Genomic DNA, 26,669 nt, shown 5'->3' with positions numbered 1-26,669 from the left:
AGCCCTGATCTTACCCCCTGCGATTTTTTCTTATGGGGGTATGTTAAGGATATGGTGTTTCGGCCACCTCTCCCAGCCACCATTGATGATTTGAAACGAGAAATAACGGCTGCTATCCAAACTGTTACGCCTGATATGCTACAGAGAGTGTGGAACAAGTTGTAGTATCGGGTTGATATTGCTCGTGTGTCTGGAGGGGGCCATATTGAACATCTCTGAACTCGTTTTTGAGTGAAAAAAAACCTTTCTAAATACTCTTTATAATGATGTATAACAGAAGGGTATATTATGTTTCTTTCATTAAATACACATTTTTAAAGTTGTGGTATTCTTTTTGAATCACCCTGTATATTCTGCAGCTTGTCATCTGCAAACAACAAGACGTTTCCACTATGCTTTCCGTTTCTCGTTCACTTCCAACTCCGAATCGCTATATATCGTGTTATTTAGTGTATTACTTGCATTTATTTTTGTGTTGTGGCCCTGGTTCCCCTGTTTGTGACAAGATAAAGCACTTATTTCTTCTGCTGTTATCGTTTCTTGCTGTTATACGTTTATTTGATATAATTTATTACCAAATCACAAGATATTTCTGCGGCCATTTCACGTATTGTTGTAACTGCGTTTTGTACATTTGTTGCATTTCGTCTTTATTTGGAGTGTACCGTATCGTGAATAACACGGAAATACCATTCCAATTTGCCTTAGCAGGCGCGGAAATAGGAAGAGCTACGACATCCGAAAGAGTATTAAACAATGTAAGTTGACTTTTATAATAACTCTTATTTGCATTCAGCTCTTATTAAGGCTCGATTCACACGGTGGGTGACGTCACGTCAACGCCAGTGACGTCACACACCGTGAAAAATCCACTTGGATTCACACTGGACGCAACTTCAAGCGACAGCAAAACTTCAACCACGTTTTGGCGCGTTATTGGAAACTCGCAGAAGTGTTCACGAGAGAGGATGGCGGACGTTATATTTAGTCTTGACGAACTTGCTACGATTGCAATTGCTTTAGATGATGAGGAAAGAGACCGGAAATTGGCAAGGCAATCAAAACGAACGTGGGTGAAGAAAATGATTTTGAAGAGAATGTGTGAAGGCGAATATCACACATTGCGTAGAGAGCTGGAACAAGAGGAGACGTCATTTCATAAATATTTACGAATGTCGAGACAGCAATTTTTCAATTTGCTGTCTTTGATAAGCAGCAGCATCAAGAAAGTAGACACAAGCATGCGCCGTGCAATTTCTCCACGAGAAAAACTAATGGTTTGTTTGAGGTGAGTCTGATGCTTCAGCTTTACCAATTCCTATTCTACCTTTACGTATTTTATAGAACAGAATATTTATTGTAATACTGCACACTATCAACAAATTGATCTATAGGCTAAACATTCACAATTTATGGCCCCTAGTTATGTAGATCTAAATCTGCTAAAGTTCGTCCTGCATAAACTTTGGCACTGCGGAGAACCAGCTGCACACTGTATATGAATGTGAAACATCGAACTTTTTACTGCAGTTGTACTTAAATAAGCTGCATCCATACGAAATGTTAAGTGGGACTCAGTACCAGAAAGTATGCAAATAAATACAATACATAAGTAAACTACTAGCCAAAACGACAATGTGGCGTAGACTACTCATATTTGCTTCGGAATGATAAGTATTACACATAAGCATGGTCGAAATAAACTTTCACGACTCGCGAATAATTGTGAAATTGGAAAGCAGGAAGGCTCTAACCTCTGCTAAGCGTTTTCACCTCCTAATCTTGGGTACATACATACACTCCTGGAAATTGAAATAAGAACACCGTGAATTCATTGTCGCAGGAAGGGGAAACTTTATTGACACATTCCTGGGGTCAGATACATCACATGATCACACTGACAGAACCACAGGCACATAGACACAGGCAACAGAGCATGCACAATTTCGGCATTAGTACAGAGTATATCCACCTTTCGCAGCAATGCAGTCTGCTATTCTCCCATGGAGACGATCGTAGAGATGCTGGATGTAGTCCTGTGGAACGGCTTGCCATGCCATTTCCACCTGGCGCCTCAGTTGGACCAGCGTTCATGCTGGACGTGTAGACCGCGTGAGACGACGCTTCATCCAGTCCCAAACATGCTCAATGGGGGACAGATCCGGAGATCTTGCTGGCCACGGTAGTTGACTTACACCTTCTAGAGCACGTTGGATGGCACGGGATACATGCGGACGTGCATTGTCCTGTTGGAACAGCAAGTTCCCTTGCCGGTCTAGCAATGGTAGAACGATGGGTTCGATGACGGTTTGGATGTACCGTGCACTATTCAGTGTCCCCTCTACGATCACCAGTGGTGTACGGCCAGTGTAGGAGATCGCTCCCCACACCATGATGCCGGGTGTTGGCCCTGTGTGCCTCGGTCGTATGCAGTCCTGATTGTGGCGCTCACCTGCACGGCGCCAAACACGCATACGACCATCATTGGCACCAAGACAGAAGCGACTCTCATCGCTGAAGACGACACGTCTCCATTCGTCCCTCCATTCACGCCTGTCGCGACACCACTGGAGGCGGGCTGCACGATGTTGGGGCGTGAGCGGAAGACGGCCTAACGGTGTGCGGGACCGTAGCCCAGCTTCATGGAGACGGTTGCGAATGGTCCTCGCCGATACCCCAGGAGCAACAGTGTCCCTAATTTGCTGGGAAGTGGCGGTGCGCTCCCCTACGGCACTGCGTAGGATCCTACGGTCTTGGCGTGCATCCGTGCGTCGCTGTGGTCCGGTCCCAGGTCGACGGGCACGTGCACCTTCCGCCGACCACTGGCGACAACATCGATGTACTGTGGAGACCTCACGCCCCACGTGTTGAGCAATTCGGCGGTACGTCCACCCGGCCTCCCGCATGCCCACTATACGCCCTCGCTCAAAGTCCGTCAACTGCACATACGGTTCACGTCCACGCTGTCGCGGCATGCTACCAGTGTTAAAGACTGCGATGGAGCTCCGTATGCCACGGCAAACTGGCTGACACTGACGGCGGCGGTGCACAAATGCCGCGCAGCTAGCGCCATTCGACGGCCAACACCGCGGTTCCTGGTGTGTCCGCTGTGCCGTGCGTGTGATCATTGCTTGTACAGCCCTCTCGCAGTGTCCGGAGCAAGTATGGTGGGTCTGACACACCGGTGTCAATGTGTTCTTTTTTCCATTTCCAGGAGTGTACATAAATAGAGGCAGGTGCGATGTTATACATCTAAATACATTACATACAAAATAAATATAACCTGCAGTAGGCCTACAATATTCATACAGTTATTTACCTGGGCGACCGATAACCAATCCAGTTTTCTTCCATATTTCTTCTTTAAACAAAGTGTCCCTGTATCTTTTGCAGCTCGTGTCATACAACTCCACATTTTGGCGAACAAGTTCGATTAACTTTTCGCCGTTCATGTTTGTATAAAAACATTTTATAACTAAAAACTCAGTAGATATTTTCGATGTGGAGAACACTGCTAGCAGAATCAAACTCGTGCCATGCGAGCAGCCGCAGAACAGAGAGAAAAGTAACAGCCAATCGTAAGCAGTTTGCCAATCACGTGACCCCCACCGTCAACGCCACACTATTCTTTCGAAGTACACCGGCCAGCAGGCAAACTGACGTGACGTGACGTTGCCCACCGTGTAAATCGAGCATAAGACAGTGTATTTAGTTGCGATATCTACAGTGAGTCCCAGGAAGAACGGTTAATATTCAGAGAGCAATGCGTGATACCTTCAATGACTACCGTAGCAGAATATTGTCAACCGACATTTCACAAAACTCAAAGAAATTCTGTTCGTATGTAAAGGCTCTTACAAGGGAACCTCCCCATCGCACCCCCCTCAGATTTAATTATAATTTGGCACAGTGGACAGGCCTTGAAAAACTGAACACAGATCAATCGAGAAAACAGGAAGAAATTGTGTGGAACTATGAAAAAATAAGCGAAATATACAAACTGAGTAGTCCATGTGCAACATAGGTAACATCAAGGAGAATGCAAGCGTAAGAGTGCCGTGGTCCCGTGGTTAGCGTGAGCAACTGCGGAACGAAGGGTCCTTGATTCAAATCTTCCCGCGAGCGAAAAATTTATTGTCTTTATTTTCGCAAAGTTATGATCTGTCCGTTCTTCATTGACGTCTCTGTTCACTGTAATAAGTTTAGTGTGTGTTTTGCGACCGCACCTCAAAACCGTGCGATTAGTAGACGAAAGGACGTGCCTCTCCAATGGGAACCGAAAACATTTGGCCGCACGGTCGTAGGTCAACCGATTCGTCCACAGGACAACACGTCTGATACATTCTATACGACACTGGTGACGGCATATGCGTCACATGACAGGAATATGTTGTCGACCCACCTAACTTGTACACTTGGCGAATGGGTAAAAAGATTCTTCTACCTTGCCCGATTTAGGTTTTCTTGTGGATGTGATAATCACTCCCAAAAAAGTGATGGAAACATAAGAGTTTGTCACATAAACTGCAACAAATGAATGCAATAGTTTCACAGTCGCACAGTTTTCCCTGTGCTCTGTCAAAACATATGTTTCTAACGGTTTCAAATTTTTCCGTGTGTAGACCGTCAAATCCTGCATATGTCCAACCAAATCTGAACATGTCCTGGAATTTTGGAGAGGGAAGTTGATTATATGTGAGTGCCTGAACTTTGATAATTGTCTGAAAATAAAAAATTTAACTTTTCGCTTGAAGGAAGGCTTGAACCAAGGACCTCTCATTCCGCAGCTGCTCACGCTAACCACGGGACCACGGCACTGCCGAGCTGAAGTAGTCCTTGATGTTGCCTATCTTCCACATGGACTACTCAGTTTGTATATTTCGCTTTTTTTTTCATAGTTCCACACAACTTCTTCCTGTTTTCTCGATTGATGTGTGTTCAGTTTTTCAAGGCCAATGGACTGTGCCAACTTATAACTAAATCTGAGGGGGGTGCGATGGGGAGGTTCCCTTGTTAGCAGCACCAAAGTTAGTGTCCAGTCCCTAACGAGTTAGGCAGGAACTGAAATTGAGGGTAGCAAAGCAAAAGCTGAAATTCTTAACTCCGTTTTCAAACATTTTTTCACAAAGGAAAACCCAGGAAAATTGCCCCAATTTAATCCTTGTACCACTCGAAATATGAATGACATAAGTATGTTGAGAAACAGCTGAAATCGTTAAGATCGAACGGAGCTCCAGGACTTGGGGGAATCCCTGTCAGATTCTACAGGGTGAAAAGTATTTAAACCGACAAACTCTGGAAGGTTGTAGGGGACATCAAAAAAATATTTTTCCCTAATGTCTTTTTTTCCTATGAGGAAGATTTCTCTGGCGGCAAATTAATTAAACCAACAAACATTTTTTTATGCCCCAGAGGCAACACATTAACACAACCCAATTTCAGTTACAGTAGATTTTAAAAAATGCCTCCACTGACACTTAAACAAACGTTACACCATCGGATCATGTTCTGTGTGACATGGGCAAAAACCGCAGGAGTATCCTGAGTTGTTCCTGCTGCTGCTACTATCCGGGCAACCAGATCCTCTTCTGATGCAACAGGAGTTGCGTAAGCAAGGTTGCGCACCTCTCTCCACACAAAAAAGTCCAGTTGGGACACATCTAGGGATCAAGCAGGCCATGGTACAGGACCACCTCTGCCAATCCACATTTCTGGGAACCGTCGGTCCAGGAATCGACGCACACGATGACTTAAATGTGCCGGCGCCCCGTCATGTTGGAACCATATGCGTTGTCTTGTAGGGAGCGGGATGTCTTGCAGCAATTTCGGCAATTCTATGGCGAGAAAATTGTAATATTGTCTGCCATTTAATGGCCTAGGTAGCCGATACGGCTCAATTAAACAGTCTCCAATAACACTGACCCACACATTAACGAAGAACCGCACTTTATGAGCTCTAGTAACTGTGGCATGTGGGTTATCCTCACCCCAAACATGCAAATTGTGCATGTCGAAGACTCCATCACGCTCAGAAGTTGCTTCATCGGTAAACAACATACAGGATGCAAATGTAGGATGCCTTTCACACTGTTTCAGGTACCACTGCGAGAACTGTGCTCTGGGTGGATAATCAACTGGTTCCAGGTTGTGGACAAGCTGTAAGTGAAATGGACGTAACAATTACTCCCGAAGAACTGTTCTTACATTCGTCTCATTCATCCCCATGTTACGTGCAATTGCACGAGTGCTGATTGAAGGATCCCGCTCCACATGCTGCAAGACAGGTTCCTCAAATGGCAGCGTTCTTACCGTGCGACGGCGTCCCTGTCCAGGTAATCTGCTAAATGACCCGGTCTCACGCAGACGTTGGTAGCCAGCAGCAGAGGTTGTATGATGCGGGATGTGGCGATTAGGATTCTGTTGTTGATAAACCCGCTGTGCAGCTCGTCCATTGTGGTGCGCTACGTAGTACGCACCAACCGTATCAGTGTACTCACTCCAGGTGTATCGCTGCATTAGTAAACAGAGACGCACTGCTACACTGGTGGACAGCAGTTACCTGCAACTGAAGATCGTAATACGGCCTCTAACAACTGAAGAGCGTAATACGGCCTCCACCGGTTTAAATAATCCTCATAGGAAAAAATGACATTATGGAAAAATATTTGTTTTGATGTCCCCTACAACCTCCTAGAGTTTGTCGGTTTAAATACTTTTCACCCTGTATACTGAATACGCGCTTGAGTTTGCCCCTCTTCTAACAATAATCTATTGTATATCCCTCGAGCAAAAAACTTTGCCCAATTCTTGGAAAAAAGGCACAGGTCACACCCATGTACAAGAAAGGTAGTACAAGTGATCCACAAAAGTACCGTCTGATATCCTTGACATCGACTTATTACGGAATCTTAGAGCATATTCTGAGCTCAAACATAACGAGGTATCTGGAACAGAATGACCTCCTGAATGCCAACCAGCATGGATTCCTAATACATCGATCATGTGAAACCCAACTCTCACTTTCTCACATCACATACTGAAAGCAGTCCAGTAGACACAGTACTTCCTGATTTCTAAAAAGCATTACGCTCAGTATCACAGCTACACTTATTGTCAAAGGTTCAGTCATATGGGTAATCAAGTGGAATTTGTGCCTTGACTGAAGACTTCCTAGTAGGGAGGACACAGTATGTTATCTTGGAAGTTGAGTTATCATAGGCTGTAGGAGTAACTTCGGTTGTGCCCCAGGGAAGTGTGTTGGGACTCTTGATGTTTATGTTGTATATTATTGAACTTGCAGACAATGTTAATAGTAACCTCATGCTTGATGATACGGTTACCTGTAATGGAGTACTGTCTGAAAGAAGCTGTATAAATACTCAGTCAGACCTTGATGGAATTTCAAAGTGGTACAAATATTGGCAACTTGTTTTAAATGTTAAGATATGTAAAATTGTGAACATCACAAACGAAAAAATGTAGTCTCCTATGACTATAATATCAGTGAGTCACTGCTGGAATCGGTCAACTCATACGAATACCTGGGTGTAACACTTTGTAGGGATACGAAATGGAATGATCACATAGACTCAGGCGTGGGTAAAGCAGGTGCTAGACTTCGGTTTCTTGGTAGAATACTGAGGAAGTGCAGTCAGTCTACATAGGAGAATGCTTACATACACTGTGTGATCAAAAGTATCCGGACACCTGGCTGAAAATGACTTACAAGTTCGTGGCGCCCCCCATCAGTAATTCTGTAGTTCAGTATGGAGTTGGCCCACTCTTAGCCTTGATGACAGCTTCCACTATTGCAGGCAAACGTACAATCAGGTGCTGGAAGGTTTCTTGGGGAATGGCAGCCCATTCTTCACGGAGTGCTGCACTGAGGAGAGGCACCTGGCACGAAGTCGGCGCTCCAAAACATCCCAAAGGAGCTTTATAGGATTCAGATCAGGACTCTGTGCAGGCCAGTCCATTACAGGGATGTTATTGTCGTGTAATCACTCCGCCACAGGTCGTGCATTATGAACAGATGCTCTATCGTGTTGAAAGATGCAATCGCCATCCCCGAATTTCTCTTCAACAATGGGAAGCAAGAAGGTCCTTAAAACATAAATGTAGGGCTGTGCTGAGATAGGGGTGCAAGCCCCCCTCCATGAAAAACACGACCACACCATAACACTACCGCCTCCGAATTTTACTTTTGGCACTACACACACTGGCAGATGACGTTCACTGGGCATTTGAAATACCCACAGCCTGCCATCGGATCGCCAAACTGTGTACCGTGATTCGTCACTCCACTCAACGTTTTTCCACTCTTCAATCGCCAATGTTTACACTCCTTACACCAAGCGAAGCGTCGTTTGACGTTTACCGGCGTGATGTGTGGCTTATGAGCAGCCGCTCGACCATGAAATCCAAGTTTTCTCATCTCCCTCCTAACCGTCATAGTACTTGCAGTGGATGCTGATGCAGTTTGGAATTCCTGTGTGATGGTCTGGATAGATGTCTATTACACATTACGACCCTCTACAACTGTCGGCGGTCTCTGTCAGTCAAGAGACGAGGTCGGCCTGTACACTTGTGTGCTGTGCGTGTCCCTTCACGTTTCCACTTCAACATCACATCGGAAACAGTGGACCTAGGGATGTTTAGGAGGGTGGAAATCTTGCGTAGAGACGTATGACACAAGGCACCCCCCTTTCACCTGACCACGTGCGAAGTCCATCAGTTCTTTGAAACGCCCCATTCTGCTCCTTCTCGATGTCTAATGACTACTGAGGTCGCTGATATGGAGTACCTGGCAGAAGGTGGCAGCGCAATGCACCTAATGTGAAAAACGTATGTTGCTTAGGGTGTCCTGATACTTTTGATCACATAGTGTTTAACTCGTCGCCATTTCTAGAATATTGCTCAAGTGTGTGGGACCTGTACCAAATATTGAATATATACAGAGAACGCCAGCACGAATGATCACAGGCTTGTTTAACCCGTGGAAGAGTGTCACAGAGATGCTGAAGGAACTAAACTGTAAAACTCTTGAAGATATCAAGAAAGTTTCAAGAACGGCTCTAAATGATGACTAGGAATATACTACAACCCCTTACGTATCGCTCATATAGGGATCATGTGGATAAGATGAGAATAATTTCCGTTCACACAGATGAATTCATACAATCAAGCTTCGGACGCTCCATACGTAAATGGAATGGGAAAAGAATCCTAATGACTGGTACAGTGGGACGTGCCCTGTGTCATGCAGTCCGCAGTGGTTTTCAGAGTATAGATTTAGATGTACATGTAGATATGACAACAACAACCGTTCGAAGCAAACAAGTCTAGCAAACATGGGCTCTAAAATGCATACGTTAGGGCAGTGGCCGTCAAACTTTTTTTTGCTTTACAGCCAATATTAGCACTGTAAAGCAATACTTCAGACAGCATAAGAAGGGGGTTGGGCAAGAGGGGGTGCTAACGTGGGCACTTAAGGACTAAAATGACCACTCAAATAGAAATTAAATTTTTTCACCAAACCATTGTTATTGATAGTAGTTTATCACTTAATATTTCGTACCAAAATACTGCAAGGTATCAGACCAAATACTTTTATCACTTTTTATTTGTCAATTTTTGTTTGCAGTTCATTGTTGTAGTTTCAATTTAAATATTGACATTCTGCTATTTGGAGGTAGTGAGTGGAGCTGTAGACGCTAGAAATCGGGAACGTTTCCTACACATTCTTTTGTTTAAGTTCAGTATAGGGTTAACAGAAGCAGGAGCAGCGACATACGTTTGCTCCAGGTGTGGGGATAATGCCATTTGACAGAGCACGGCAAGAAAATGGTTTTCTCGCTTTAAGGAGGATCGTTTTCACATTAGTGACTCTCCACGTTTAAGAAGACCTTCGTGGTTTGATGAAGATCGTTCAAAAGCATTAGTGCACAATATTCCACATCAGTATACTCGAGGATTGCCAAATGTGGTGAACTGTGATCATTCCACCATTGTTCAACATTTGTATGCAATGGGGAAATTTCAAACACTGGGTGTGGGTACCGCATTCTCTAAGCCAAAATCCGCAGGTGGTCACATGTGTATCTCTGCCTGCTGGTCATCAATTGGCTCGTGAGCAACACTGACCATTTCTACCCTGTATCGTTACTGGTGACAAGAAATGGTGTCTTTATGCTAACATAAGGAACAGACTGGAATGGTTGAGCGCAGACCAAGCAGCAAATCCCTCTATAAAGAGCAGCACGCATCCACAAAAGACAATGTTATGCAGCTGGTGGAACAGCCACGGTGTGGTGTACTGCCAACTGCTTCCCCGAGGTGTAACTGTCACTGCTGACATTTATTGCCAACAACTGAGACGACTTTCAGACGCAATCCAACAACAACGACGAGGTAGTCTGGGTGAAGTGACGCTACTCCACGATAAAGCCCACCCGCATTCTGCTAGACTGCCCAAAAAATACACTACTGGCCATTAAAATTGCTACACCACGAAGATGACGTGCTACAGACGCGAAATTTCAGCGACAGGAAGAAGATGCTGTGATACGCAAATGATTAGCTTTTCAGAGCATCCACACAAGGCTGGTGCCGGTGGCGACACCTACAACGTGCTGACGCGAGGAAAGTTTCCAACCGATTTTTCATACACAAACAGCAGTTGACCGGCGTTGCCTGGTGAAACGTTGTTGTGATGCCTCGTGTAAGGAGGAGAAATGCGTACCATCACGTTTCCGACTTTGATAAAGGTCGGATTGCAGCCTATCGCGATTGCTGTTTATCGTATCGCGACATTGCTGCTCGCGTTGGTCGAAATCCAATGACTGTTAGCAGAATATCGAATCGTTGGGTTCAGGAGGGTAATACGGAACGCCGTGCTGGATCCCAACGGCCTCGTATCACTAGCAGTCGAGATGACAGCCATCTTATCCGCATGGCTGTAACAGATCGTGCAGATCGTGCAGCCACGTCTCGATCCCTGAGTCAACAGATGGGGACGTTTGCAAGACAACAACCATCTGCACGAACAGTTCGACGTCGTTTGCAGCAGCACGTACTAACAGCTCGGAGACTACGGCTGCAGTTACCCTTGACGCTGCATCGCAGACAGGAGCGCCTGCGATGGTGCACTCGACGACGAACCTGGGTGCACGAATGGCAAAAAGTCATTTTTCCAGATGATCCATGTTCTGTTTACAGAATCATGATGGTCGGATCCGTGTTAGGCGACATCGCGGTGAACGCACATTGGAATTCGTCATCGCCATACTGGCGTATCACCCGGCGTGATGGTATGGGGGTGCCATTGGTTACACGTCTGCCACCTTGTTCGCATTGACGGCACTTTGAACAGTGAACGCACATTGGAATTCGTCATCGCCATACTGGCGTATCACCCGGCGTGATGGTATGGGGGTGCCATTGGTTACACGTCTGCCACCTTGTTCGCATTGACGGCACTTTGAACAGTGGACGTTACATTTCAGATGTGTTACGACCCGTGGCTCTACCCTTCATTGGATCCCTGCGAAACCCTACATTTCAGCAGGATAATGCACGACCGCATGTTGCAGGTCCTGTACGGGCCTTTCTGGATACAGAAAATGTTCGGCTGCTGCCCTGACCAGCACATTCTCCAGATCTCTGACCAACTGAAAACGTCTGGTCAATGGTGGCCGAGTAACTGGCTCATCACAATACGCCAGTCACCACTTTTGATGAAGTGTGGTATCGTGTTGAAGCTGCATTGGCAGCTGTACCTGTGGCCAGTAGTGTAGCACATTTGAAGTTGACCATCTCGAAAAGACGCATTCACGAATCCTTGTTACTTGCGTTTGACATTTATACCACAGCAGCCGATCGGTGGTGGTCACGCAGACCCGTGAGTTTTCAGCATTGAAAGACAAACAATAAAACATCCCCCCTCTCACCTCCTCTAAACCCGCAGTGACTGCTTGGTTGTCTTTTCCCTCTGCTATCGATATCTGCGTTTGCTTCCTGGAAACTACTATGGAGAAAGTGAGGTCTTTGACCGGTTGTAACCTTCTGTGGTGGCGCGGAAGTATGGCGTGCGCGCAGAGAGTGAGGTGGACACGGGAGGGCTGTCTCGGCGAGTCAGTTCACCGCCTCAAGACTGTCTGCCACCATCATCAAAAGATGCCGCCAAGAAGAAGAAGAGGCCAGGAAAATGGCCTTTCGTCTTCTCTCAACTTATGCTGTTCCTCCCCCTATCCTTTACTCTATCACTTAGTTATAATTCTCGGCCAGCCAATGGGCCATTCGTCTTCCACACACTTCTACTGTCCCTTCTACTGTCCTGTCTTCTGTCATTAAAAAAAAATCGCTGGCCAGTCAATTGGGCCATTCGTTTTCCAATTTCTTCCACTATCTCTCTAACTATCCTTTCACCTCAAAAAAAAAAGAAAGCAGCACAAAAGTCAAGTAAACATCCAACCGCCATGACATCCCACACCAATCTTCAAGTAAGAAGGAGAAGCGCCTTAGTTGCGCTAGAACTTCGCCAACTGCAGAGGGTACAATCCCTCAGTCATGTGCGTCTGCGTCTGCGAGTCAGTTAGTCTGTTGGTCTCCGAGTCGGTGCAGTGAAGCGACAGAGTTAAGGCCGGTTCCCACTAGAGCGCGGCAGCGCGTCGTGCGGCAGCGGCAGCGGCAAGCGCTTTCCGCTTTGACGCGGCGGCTCGCGGAATTGGCGTTCCCACCTGGAAGCGGCAGCCGCTAGCGGTAGCCAATGACGGACAGCCACTGAGGTACGGGGCAGGACCCACTGAAACGCGCGGTGCGTTTGATTAGCTATATCTTACACCTACATGAAGGAAAGACGACGTTGGGTGAAGACATACCAATTTTTCATTTTCTGTACAATGTACTCTTTCACATATTTCATTATTCATGTTTTCTCATTTCACCATAAACAGATTTCATGACTACCGTTCACGATTGTTCACTATCTCCTAACACATTGAAACAATGTGCGACAAAAGAGATTATTCAGATAGTTAAGCGAGACAAAACTTTAAAATGTAATACGGTAGCAGGTACACGAAAACAGTAAGAACACAAAGACTAGCTGGAAGGGATGAAAGTGGAAGCCACCTGATAGAATTTCCCACAGAGCATAATGTAATCATCGCCAGCACCTTGCTTAAGAATCACGAAAGAATAATATATATTTGGAACAGTTTTCGAAACCAGATTTTAAATTGTAAGGCATTTCCTGGTGCAGACGCAAACCTGACTGAAGACTGTCAATAACAAGAAAAGCGTTCTGAAAAAGAAAATTTGTTCACACCGAATATAAATGCTAATGGTTGGATACTATTTTACAAAGGTATTTGTGTGGAGTGCAGCCTCGTATGTAAGTGAAACGTGGACGATGAACACTTCTGTCAAGAAGACAATGGACGCTTTCAAAACTTGGTGATTCATAAGAATGCTGAACTTTAGATACGAGGATCGTGTGACTAAAGAAGAGGTACGGAATTAAATAGAGGAGGAAGAGGAAATTACGGTACAACTTTGACGACAATAGGGTTAGTTGACAGGGCGTATTGTGGGGCGTCAAAGAGTGAGGACAAAGGGGTTGGGTGATAGTATTCTGATAATAATCATCTGTTGAAATACTATTCTACTATTTTATCTATTAATGTAAGCAGTGAATTTACTCTTCCATGCACTCCTTAAAACATTTAAACCAAAACTGAAATCAGCTGAACACCAAATCTTTCAACCACTGTCTGACAACTACTGGATTCACTTTCAACTTTCTATAACTATCACTGGCTAGCCACACACACATACAGATATAAGGAGAACAAAAATAAACAAACATTAGTTTTCAGCATATAATTCTGCAGGTTGGCAACATGTACATAAACAAACCAGACAGGAAGGGACATGAGCTGAACACACTGTAGTTACGACTTTAAATCAGAGTTTTCGGTAAAACGTCTACTGCTAGTGACAGAAGAAAAAAGAGCGAACATGAAAATGTGCTTATGTTCCATAATCTAAGTTTTAGTTCAACCTCCAGCATGTGAGCAGGTGATGGGAAACGTATATGTCCGCCAAAAACTCAATTCACTGTAAGTAATCAGTCATTCACGTAAAAAAAAGATGTGAACTGTTTTATAATCTCCAAGTATCACAGATCAAAACAAAACTGAGTCATTCTAGATTCCACCGAAGATGCCTTAAAGTAAAAGGCGAAACGCGTCTTGAATCAGTAAAGTACACTGGATAAAGAAAAAAGAAAGGAAATAATCAATAGCTCTACATATTTAGTAAATTACATCTTATGACATACCAGCAAATTAGTTTCGGTTTAACTTCTCATTCGACATGCTATTAATGCCATTTAAAAAAATTCATCTATCCCTTCTGAAAAACTGTAGTTACTTTCATATCTTGGTAGATAAACAGATTTAGGATATTTATCATGCGACGAAATACATGACTTTTCACAAGTTATCGTTTGCAAAAAAAAAAAAAAAAAAAAAACATTTCGATTTCTTGAACCGTTTACGAAATTTGCGGTTGATACAACCACATGGTTTACAACGAGCAGGACGAAGTACCGGTCGCGTCGCCGAGCAACCCGCGCGCGGTCACGGCATAGCCCGTCCGCCGACATATCAGACAATATCTCGAGAACGGTGATAGCTATCGATCTGCTCTCAGCTTTAAAAACAATTTCGATATGTTGACTAAATTTCATACGCAATAATGTATTACCTAAAATGAACTGTACGCAAAGTCCACGCAATGCGTTTTTACCTCTGCACACTCATTAAAATTTCGTGTAAAGGTTTACGTAAATGCGATACAGCAAGTAACCACGACGAATAACGAAAAGAAATTCGGTCCTTTATCGAGAGAAGATATCAGGCTGTAACATGCCCAAGAATCAAATTTTTCTACCGAATAGTTTCCTTGGAATCGGATGATAAGTATTTCATAGGTGCCGCCGCGTCCGCGCCAGCGGTTCGGCGAAAGTTCGTGTGGCCCGGGGGTCCGTACCTGACGTCACGCTCAGCGCGTTCTGTGATTGGCGGCGCGCACCTGGAGCGCGGCACGCGGCAGCGGAAGCGGTTCGACATGGTCAAACCGCGACGCAGAGCCCGCCGCGCCTTGCCGCTGACGCCATTTCCATGGCAACCACGCCGCTGACGCGCCGTTTTGACGCGTGGCAGCTCTAGTGGGAACCGGCCTTTAGTCAGAAGGCAGACACTCGCGTGTTGGTCGGTCGGCTCTAAGTCTCAGTCGCTGTTGCGTTGTGGACTGAGTCGGGTTCGTCGTTACTCCGCCGTTGGACGAGTGGGCAGTCAACAGTGGGCAGGTCCGCACGGTGCAAGTACGCGCCGGGACCGTGGCCGACGCGGACGGAAGGCCGTTGGTCGATCGGTCGGCTGGTCGTCGGATGGCGACATGTGGTCTGCTGAGCACTGACACCAGTATCGATCGGGAAGAGTTGGCAGCCAGCAACAGTCGGATCCGTCTGGTCTTAGTACTTGGCGGGACCGCTGTCGGCGAAAGCGGGCTGCCGTTGGTCGTCTGCTCGGCCGGTCGTCTTACAAGAGGAGGCCGCCAATTGTGAAATTCAGATTCGATTCATACTGCGCATAATAAAAGCTCATGGCCAGAGGTGTACTGTGGCAAAGCACCAAGATGCACTTCTCAGCCGTTGTCGAGAAAATCGACAGTTAAAAGAAACCGTTGCGGTGAAATACTCTCTACGATTAAGTACATTCTACAGCGTCGTGGCGCAGCGGTAAGCGCTCGGGTTCGTAATCCGAAGGTCGCCGGATCGAATCTCGCGCCGTGCAATTTTTTTTTATTATTAGTTTTTTGTAATTTATATATATATATATATTAAACTATTAATGAATTGCTTATGCATGTTGGTGAAGGCGGATCGCTCTCCAATTGTACCGCCTCCATTTTTCCGTTTTTTTTAACAGGGTGTACCAAAGCTCTCCCGTCCGCACTGATTTTCGACGACGTTGTAAGTTGCGCTAGGGACCGCATCTGCCTTCTTTCGAAGTTAGCAGGCAACTACGCTGTTATGCGGCGGCTCGTTTCGGCCCATTCAACATCTGTCCTTCAAGTGTAACGAGCGAGTAACGGAGTTTATATTTCATACCTGCCACAGCAAATTTGTGTTCGTGGGGTTTCTATTCTAATTCGAACGTTTGACTTACGCTACACGTATTCGTTTCGGGATACCGTTTCTACGTCTTCCGTTAACTATACGTGGTTAACATTATGAAGACAATTAATAACATTTGTGAAATACAACTTTCTTTGCGGAAAACATAATGATGTTCGAAGTCGCCAGTTTTTCACGACAAACGACTTTCAACAACATATTATATGCGTAATTGTTGCAACTGATTGCCGGGAATTATATATATATATATATTTACTTATTTATTTATTTGAATTACAAAAAACAAATACTAAAAAAAGGGTTGCATGGCGCGAGATTCGATCCGGCGACCTTCGGATTACGAACCCGGGCACTTACCGCTGCGCCACGACGCTGCAGAAAATTATTAATCGTAGAGAGTATTTCACGGCAACGGTTTCTTTTAACTGTCGATTTTCTCGACAACGGCTGAGAAGTGCATCTTGGTGCTTCGCCACATTACACCTCTGGCCATGAGCTTTTATCATGCGCAGTATGAATCGAATCTGAATTTCACAATTGGCGGCCTCCCCTTGTTAGTCGACGACGTCTCGGATCCTCAGGATGAACACCATTTTCCGAGTCGGGATGTGGTCGGACCTTGTTGGTTCGTCGGAACTGAGCAGCGACGTAGTCTCTACAGCGCGAAGCCAGGCCGGAGCTTTTGGCGGCGGGCACGCGCGGGTGCATTTGGAGGCGCTAGCTGCGACAGCGACATTTCGCTTTCCTCCGAAACAGGATCCTCGACTTGAGTAATTAGTGACTTCTTTTAAAATCTCGACTGTTGAAATTGGTTCGTTATTTGTGGATTGTTGTTGTTTCCTCAGCCGTTCATGCGTGTGATAACAAGTGGTGTGTGTTGTTGTCTAGAGCTCGCAGCCTTTTTCGGTAGTCATTTGACAGTTGTGACTTGTGTTTTCTGTATTTTTTAAACTTGTCTTGAGTGCGATTTGATGCCTTGATCTTGGTTAGGCCGAGTTAGGAAGTATAGGTATCTTGGTTTACCCGTCATCGGCCGATATTCTCTGTTGTATGTGCAGCCGGATCTGACGGTCGAAAAATCGGTCGGATTGTCGGTCGGAGACCTAATGTCTGTCTGTCGGTCTAGCCTGAGCATTCCTGAGTGGGTGATTTGTGGCCGCCTTACACGGGTCCGTCATATCTGTTATGTTCTAATGATATTCCAGGCCGGCCGGAGTGGCCAAGCGGTTCTAGGCGCTACAGTCCGGAACCGAGCGGCCGCTACGGTCGCAGGTTCGTATCCTGCCTCGGGCATGGATGTGTGTGATGTCCTTAGGTTAGTTAGGTTTAAGTTGTTCTAAGTTCTAGGGGACTGATGACCACAGCAGTTAAGTCCCATAGTGCCCAGAGCCATTTGAACCATTTTTTTGATATTCCAGGACACATTTGTTTAAAAACTTTTTTAAATTCCTCCATTCCTTTATTGCCACTAATCGTGTGTTTGCTGAGACCTTTGATTTTTTTTAATGGCGCGGTTGGTAGCTTCACTACCTCACCGTACTTTATTAACAAAGCTCTGTATTTACTTTAGTAGCCTATATACTAATGTTCTTTAAGAAATTTTTAAACTGTGGTATTGCTATATTGCTATAAATTACTTGATTGCCGTTAGCGGCATGGTTTCAAAGGCTGTTTATTGCCGTACTGTTAGCTTCTGTGTTTTTTAAAAAAAAGAATTTTTTTAAAATTGTTGTATTGCTATAAATTACTTGATTGCCGTTAGCGGCGTGTTTAAACGGCTGTTTATTGCCGTACTGCTAGTTTCTGTAAGATATGATTAAAACATTTGTGTGAACATCTCAACTCGACAGTAAACTACTAGAAATTTGGCCCCGTTTCCCAACTTGTGGTGTGGCTCGTAGTAACCGTAACCACTGTGTGTGTCAATATTATTAAGAGATGTTATATTTAGTTTCAGTTTTTCCTTTCAAAACTTTGGTCCTTTATTACATTTTCATTGAATGTCTTTTTAGTGTTGAGAGTACCTTTTCTTTTTCAACTTAGAATATTTTTCCTTGTGTCTTGTTTGGCAGTGTTTTCAGTCTTTTTGTGAAGTTTTCAAGTTATGTTTGATGATTTCTGCCCTCACTGTGTATGAGTTTTTATTTAACAATTAGTGTCGACAAATAAATAATTTTGTATTACTAATGTACAAATTTTTATAGGATGCAAATGTATGAGCGTAGGTTGACAGTCTGCACTCTTGCTAGTTTGCAATGAAATGTAGTGTATTTTGATATTTCAAGGACTTCACTTCGTCGTTTCGAGGTCCTTATTTTATGTGGAAAAGATGACAGACATTTATGAAAATAAAAACTGTTTATGGTTGTAATATGGCTTCCAGTTTTAACATTATTAAGATGTTGATAGGCAGACTATCAACCAAATGATGAGAATATGGGTAAACATATTGAGGAGTAGCTTAAATCAATGACTACACATTTAGAGTGATTTGACATGGGATGTCACAATAGAATTTAGTTTTCTATATGGGTGCATTTTAGCATAAAAATGTTTTTAACACAGGTTTAATTTAAGCATGTGGCAATTAATAAATCACTTAATTATTTAGTGTAAATATGACACACGTTTGAAAGTGAAGGAATATTAATTTTTCCTTTTTCTTTCTCCTTTTTCTGCTATTCACTGTTCATCAGCACTGGCGACGACATTCGCTGGACCGATCGAGTTGGCGCATTGGTTAGCACACTGGGCTCGCTTTCGGAAGGACGATGGTTCAAACATCCCGATTCAGGTTCTCCGTGATTTCCCTAAATCGCTTCAGGCGAATGCCATGATGGTTCCTTTGAAAGGGCGTGGCCGACTTCCTTCCCCAACCTTCCCTAATCTGATGGGACCGATGGCCTCACTCTTTGGTTGCCTCCCCCAAAACAACCAACCTAGCAACATTTGATGGCACTAAGACAAAATCAAATCTCACATTACACTAAACCTCTGCATTCTAGAGGTTCTGTGCAAACCCAGGAGCCAGTACTACTCATCTTACAAGCCAAATACACTACCATTTCACCAAGAACACTTTGCAGAGGAACGTCATTTTTTACATTTAGATTAGTAATTTTTCTGCACTTATCGGCTGTTGAAAGTTCTTGATCGTATACGAAACATTCGTCTTCAATTGATTGATGAGGTAGTGAAACTTACATCTGCTCATCCGCGTATATTCGAAGAATTTGTCTGGTGATTTTCGTAGCTGATGATGCTAAAGTAATGAAATTCTGTATAAAGATTCTTCTGCTTGAGAGTTTCGTGTACTGCGCTTCTTTACCAGCTTAGTTTCCTAAGTAAAGCTAATTTTTTGCCCTACTGTCGAGTTACAACCATCCACGATTCATGGGCACCATTTTATAGAAACACCTGGATACACTCTGGCAGCCATCTTGTGTCACTAGTCCGTCGTTCGCACGCAGGTCACCCACTGCGGTCGAGTACAGTTCACACAGCTTTCTGTAGCCGTGACGTCACTAGTGAGCTTCCGACTGTCGATTTTTGCGAGAGCGTGTGAACGACCATACTGGAACTGTGCGCGTTTCGATTATTCAATTCCTTTGTAATATGTGTGCCGCAGCACGCTTTTTCAAAGCAAGGGTGCGTTCAAAATGTGTTAGAAACGCGTCACCCTCATCATTAAATGTCAGTTGACAAAGCTTCAGAGATATAAGACTTCAAGAGGTATTACCATGACAGAGACATGAGACTCAGTTCGAACAATTTAACCGTAGCGTAATGTATAACGTCGTGGTTTGTAGAGACAGAGCTTGCATCCTACCACATGCTGATATCTTTTTCCATGCTTGGCTTTGTTAACACATTCTGGAACTTTATTACAAACGTAATACAAGTACACTACTGGCCATAAAAATTGCTACACCAAGGAGATGACGTGCTACAGACGCGAAATTCAACCGACACGAAGAAGGTGCTGTGATATGCAAATGATTAGCTTTTCAGAGCATTTGCACAAGGTTGGTGCCGGTGGCGACACCTAGAACGTGCTGACATGAGGAAAGTTTCCAACCGATTTCTCATACACAAACAGCAGTTGACCGGCGTTGCCTGGTGAAACGTTGTTGTGATGCCTCGTGTAAGGAGGAGAAATGCGTACCATCAAGTTTCCGACTTTGATGAAGGTCGGATTGTAGCCTATCGCGATTGCGGTTTATCGTATCGCGACATTGCTGCCCGCGTTGGTCGAGATCCAATGACTGTTAGCAGAATATGGAATCGGTGGGTTCAGGAGGGTAATACGCAACGCCGCGCTGGATCCCAACGGCCTCGTATCACTAGCAGTCGAGATGACAGGCATGGCTGTAATGGATCGTGCAGCCACGTCTCGATCCCTGAGTCAACAGATGGGGACGTTTGCAAGACAACAACGATCTGCACGAACAGTTCGACGACGTTTGCAGCAGCACGGACCATCAGCTCGGGGACCTGCGATGGTGTACTCAACGACGAACCTGGGTGCACGAATGGCAAAACGTCATTTTTTCGGATGAATCTAGGTTCTGTTTACAGCATCATGATGGTCGCATCCATGTTTGGCGACATCGCGGTGAACGCACATTGGAAGCGTGTATCCGTCATCGCCATACTGGCATATCACCCGGCGTGATGGCATGGGGTGCCATTGGTTACACGTCTTGGTCGCCTCTTGTTCGCATTGACGACACTTTGAACAGTGGACGTTACATTTCACATGTGTTACGACCCGTGGCTCTACCCCTCATTCGATCGCTGCGAAACCCTACATTTCAGCAGGATAATGCACGACCGCATGTTGCAGGTCCTATAAGGGCCTTTCTGGATACAGAAAATGTTCGACTGCTGCCCTGGCCAGCACATTCTCCAGATCTCTCACCAATTGAAAACGTCTGGTCAATGGTGGCCGAGCAACTGGCTCGTCACAATACGCCAGTCACTACTCTTGATGAAGTGTGGTATCGTGTTGAAGCTGCATGGGCAGTTGTACCTGTACACGCCATCCAAGCTCTGCTTGACTCAATGCCCAGGCGTATCGAGGCCGTTATTACCGCCAGAGGTGGTTATTCTGGGTACTGATTTCCTCAGGATCTATGCACCGAAATTGCTTGAAAATGTAATCACATGTCAGTTCTAGTATAATATATTTCTCCAATGAATACCCGTTTATCATCTGCATTTTTTCTTGTTGTAGCAATTTTAATGACTGGTAGTGTATATTCTGCAATATTTTCGATGTTATTTAATATTCCCGCCTGATAAGAGAACAGAGGGTGAAATAAATATTTGATTGCCTGTTTCGGAATATGCGGTGATTTCCGTGTGTGTGTTTACGCAGGAACCTAGGAGGACAGGTTAAATTGCTGCAAGGGATCGATGAGCAATAACATTCATATTCTGCCTTGTCCCAAATATTTCGCAGATTACGCAGCGACAATTGCAGCTGCAAAAAGAGTTACTAACATAGCCACGAACGCCAGCTCGGCGCTGTGGCGATCGAGAAACCGATAGCCTCGTTTCTGGTCACCTTCAAAGGGCTATTACGTCAGTTCCTGCAAAAAGTACAGGGTGTATCAAAAAGAATCATCGAATTTTTAAATAATCGTAACAGTTATGTTGTTTGAGATACGTGCGTGAACAACGTACTGTTGGGAAGAGTTTTACATAGTTCCCCCTAGGTTGCAGCAGTATGTGCTCCCTTTAGTTCTAGTAAATATGCCATCAGGACAATAGAATGCATTTTGTGTTCTACATTTTGCGTAGTGCGGGTCAGTAATAACTGTTGAGCGTGACTTTCGTGCTAAGTGAGGTGTGGATCCTCCTACAGCTCAAAGCATTAGACGATGATATGAACAGTTCCGAGAAACAGGTTGTCTGTGTGAAGGCAAATTGCCGGGGCGTCCCGTAGAGTCTGACACACACGTCGAACGCATCCGCCGTAGTTTCTCAAGGAGCCCGCAGAAGTCCGTTCGCCGTGCAGCTCGACAGCTCAACATGTCCCCGATGTCCGTCAGGAGCGTGTTGCGTCGACGTTTTCACGTGAGACCGTACAAAATTCAGCTGCTGCAAGCTCTTCGTGAAGGTGACAAACAACAACGTGTGGAGTCCTGTAATTTCGTTCTTAGCATGATGGAGGATGACAGTTTTCTCCCACTCTTAGTGTTTAGTGTCGAGGCAACAATTCATTTTAATGGAAAGGTGAACCGTCATAACGTGATAATATGGGGTACAGAACAACGCAATAGAAATTGAACAACATGAGAGGGACTGTCCAAAATGTAATTTGTTTTGTGCAGTTTCAGGTGTACGGTCCATTTTTCTTTGCCGAGAACACTGTTACAGGAAGCACACGTCGCGATATGCTTGAGAACTTCCTTTTCCGACAGTCTGAGACTGATTCGAACGACTTCATTTACCAACAGAATCGGGCACCGCCACACTGGCATCTGGAAGTGCGGGAATTTTTAAATCAAAGGATTACTGAACGATGGATCGATCGCACTGGACCAAATGATTCAGTCTCATACATTACTGACCTCCAAGGACACAGGACCTGACTGTATGTGATTATTTATTGTGGCGTTTTATAAAAGACTCTGTTTATGTGCCTCCGTTACCAACAACAATGAATGAACTGAGACATCGCGTAACAGCAGCTGTGGAAGCTGTAACTCCAAGACATGCTCGCTGCAGTGTGGGAACAACCTGAATAGCGCACTGACATATGCCGTGCATCTCAAGGCGAGGCATATTGAACACCTATGAAAATGTATGAAAAAAATACTTTGAGATTCCCGTTCATCAAAAACCAAAATTCATTGTATACGATTACTAGCTTCAGAAATACAGATGTGCTACATCGAACGATTCTTTTTGATGCAATAATTAAATCGACACCCTAGCTGCAAACAGGCGTTGATATACATCATTGGGGAGATGTTGAAAATGTGTGGCCCCACCGGGACTCGAACCCGGGATCTCCTGCTTACATGGCAGACGCTCTATCCAGCTGTTTTTTAATCTCATTTTGTTCGTTTTCGTTCGTTGTATCTGCTCGGAGCGGACGTCTTAAGACACCCGTTTAGGCTCGTCGTTGATACATTTTTATTATTATTATTATTACAGAGGGCAGCTACCGCTCTGACCGAACACGCTGAGCTACCATGCCGGCGCCCATCTGAGCCACAGTGGGCACAGAGGATAGTGCGCCTGCAAGATCTCTCGCACGCTCTCCATGAGACCCACATTCCCAACATGTCCACACCACTACATTCGTAGTGCGCCTAATAGATGTTTGCCCATCACACTCATTACTCGTGGCAGATTAATCTACCAAGTCCCGTACGAGTTGGGGCATAACGTGAGCATTCGCACAAGGTCAGTGGTCGGGTAGCCATATTTTAACTATATATGAAGGCTGTATCTGTTCCCAAAAGAACAGATACCACTGATGACCGTGCAGCTTCTCTAGAATGAAGTGATAATTAAATCGACACCCTGGCTGCAAACAGGCATTGATATACATCATTGGGGACATGTTGAAAATGTGTGCCCCAACTGGGACTCGAACCCGGGTTCTCACATGGAGCGTGCAAAGGATAAGTCCCTGCAAGTGCACTATCCTCTGCGTCCTCGGTGGCTCAGATGGATTGAGGGTCGGCCATGTAAGCAGGAGATCCCGGGTTCGAGTCCCAGTCAGGGCACACATTTTCAACACATCCCCAGTGATGTATATCAATTCCTTTTTGTAGCTAGGGTATCGATTATCTTTTTGATACACCCTGTAGTGTGAAACGTTCTCGACACCACACCGCCCGAAGCTGCTGCTTGTAGCTGGAAGGACGTGTTTCCAGGTGTCACGCGCTATCCGTGTCTTCTGCCGCTCATGTAGAACGCGCCCTGCTACTGCTTGCCATCGCCGACAGATGCAGTTTTTTTTCCCTTTATTGGCATTTGAACACCTTTACATAAGGTGGGCTGGCAGCAGCATATTAAGCTGCTCTTCAGCCACAAGTTTAACAATTGAAGAAACATGGAGACACAGAATAAGCAGAACAAAATTGTGGGTCAAAAAACAGTAGACACATAAACAAAGAACACGTAGCCGTTAACACGCGAAGACACCGAAAGAAACTGTTGGCACTGCACACTGCACTGATGATTTAGATGGTACAGGTGAACGAAGGAGCGCGACGGCGAAAAACACTAAAGCACAAACACGATGGCACAGACACGATAAACTGATGGCGATGATCTCTGGCGTGCGAATGTCCACTGAGCGTGTGCGAGTCTGGGGACCGGCCAAGAGGGAAGGAAGGTGGTGGGGGTGGGAGAGGGGAGAGAAGGGATGCCAATGGCAGGGAGAGATGGGGTGAGGAATGAAGGGAGGAGGAGGGGGTAGGGGAAGCCCAGGGGAGGAGGGAGGGAGGAAGGGAGGATGGAGGGAAAGGAGAGAGAAGGGAGAGAGGGTGCCCTAAGGAAAAAACACAGTAAGTGGGAGGGGAGGGTCAAAGTTGATAGCAGGGGAGGAGGGCATCATCAGGGAGGGGGAGCTGGCGGAAGCCACCTTGGGAGAGGGTAAGGGGGTTGGAGACATGGAGAGCAGGTGGCACGTGGAAAAACAGGTGCGGCAGCGGACGTGGGTGAGAGAGGATGTGAGAGACAAGCGGATGAGGGGGATCTAGTTTACGGGAGGTGTATAGTATTATAGTGTCCGTATCTGTTCGAGGAAGAGGAGGAGGAACGGAATAAGATCGTACAGGATCCACGTGGGGGAGGGGAGACAGATACGATAGGCGAGGCGGAGAGCGTGGCGTTCAAGGATTTGAAGGGATTTGTAAAAGGTAGGGGGGGGGCGGAGGTCGAGGCAGGATGGGCGTAGCAGAGGATAGGGTGGATGAGGGATTGATAGGTGTGGATTATGGTAGAGGGGTCCAGACCCCATGTGCAGCCAGAAAGGAACTTGAGGAGATGGAGCCGGGAGCATGCCTTGACTTGGATTGTCCGGCGGAGATGGGGAGTCCAGGAGAGGCGACGATCGAGGGTGACACCAAGGTACTTAAGGGTGGGGGTGAGGGCGATAGGACGGCCATAGATGGTGATATAGAAATCGAGGAGGCGGAAGGAAGGGGTGGTTTTGCCTACAATGATCGCCTGGGTTTTGGAAGGATGACAGATGCAGTGCGACACACTACTTTTATTTGCATATACGTGGCTGTGCGCGCGAGAACGGAATCAGTACAGGGTTTTGCACCATTCCTATCACCTCGTCCAAATTCTAACCAAGTAACTAATGAAAAGTCAGAACTGGAAGACCAATGGGAGAGCACTATGTTTCACCCGCGTGCAGGTTTATATATGTTTTCTACTAAAGTTGTTTTTGGAACTTTGAAAATTTATCACAAACATGTTGCTCTCGGTAGAATTTCTTATAGTTGAATGTCAACTAACGATACATCAGCAGACAGTCATCAGGAGATCCCAATATAAACATTAAATTTATAAGATTGTCTGCAACGTTCCGTTTGGTCGTTTTGCTAAAAGTAACGTATTACTGTCTCGAAAGACACAGGTTTGAGGCTTGAATTTGAATTTTTTTTTTCATCATCACTGCGTTTGTGATGGGTTCTGAGAGCAGCAATGATATTTATATTCTTACTTGTTACAAATATTTGATGGTGGTTTTCGCTATGTCGCAGGTTCCGTGGGTACGGTTAGGCAGCAGCCTATGGCTACAGCCTAAATTGCTGTGAGTGAACAAGCAGCAGCGAGATTTGGGGAGTTAAATGCCTAAAAGCGGAAACCCAGTTCGCTATTTATTTAAATAAGTTGAAAATAGTAAAAAATTGGGCTTTAGAGGCATGCAATTTTTGCTTTATATTGTTATGTGCCATTTACATTTTATTAATAGGAAATAAACGAAAAGTTATTATGAAAAAATATTTTAAAAACATTACACTTAGCGAGTTCCAAAAATAGGTACCAAAATTGGATCCCATGTACAAATAATCAAAATGACACTAAACAGAATTAAAAGAAGGTATTAAATTAGAGAAAACATAATCTAGTTTCAAACTACGTATAATACAACATCCTTAAGAAAATTATAGAATTTCTGTGTGTTTTCTTTGCTTGAACCCAAGAATCATGTTATAGGACGTTCCTGCGGAATTTGTTTATTACAGTTTGGTATTGTATCATTTAAGGACTCCCCCACATTTTACCACCTGTTTCATCTTTGAATGGGTGTTCAATGTTATTTCTCTCCGCCAATTGCATAGTCATTCTTCACACACCATTGCGATTAAGCGTGAAGGAAGAAGTTTCCATAACATGACGACACTAAACCAGCTCTTCTTCAAGATCTCTACCCAAAAGTGTAGGTCTGCCTCTTTTAGTTTTTTTCTGCTTCATCAGGTGCACT

This window comes from Schistocerca piceifrons, chromosome 11 (genome assembly GCF_021461385.2).
Source record: "Schistocerca piceifrons isolate TAMUIC-IGC-003096 chromosome 11, iqSchPice1.1, whole genome shotgun sequence".
Lineage (NCBI taxonomy): Eukaryota > Metazoa > Arthropoda > Insecta > Orthoptera > Acrididae > Schistocerca > Schistocerca piceifrons.
The sequence above is the reverse complement of the archived record's forward strand: the minus strand, read 5'-3'. Positions refer to the sequence as shown.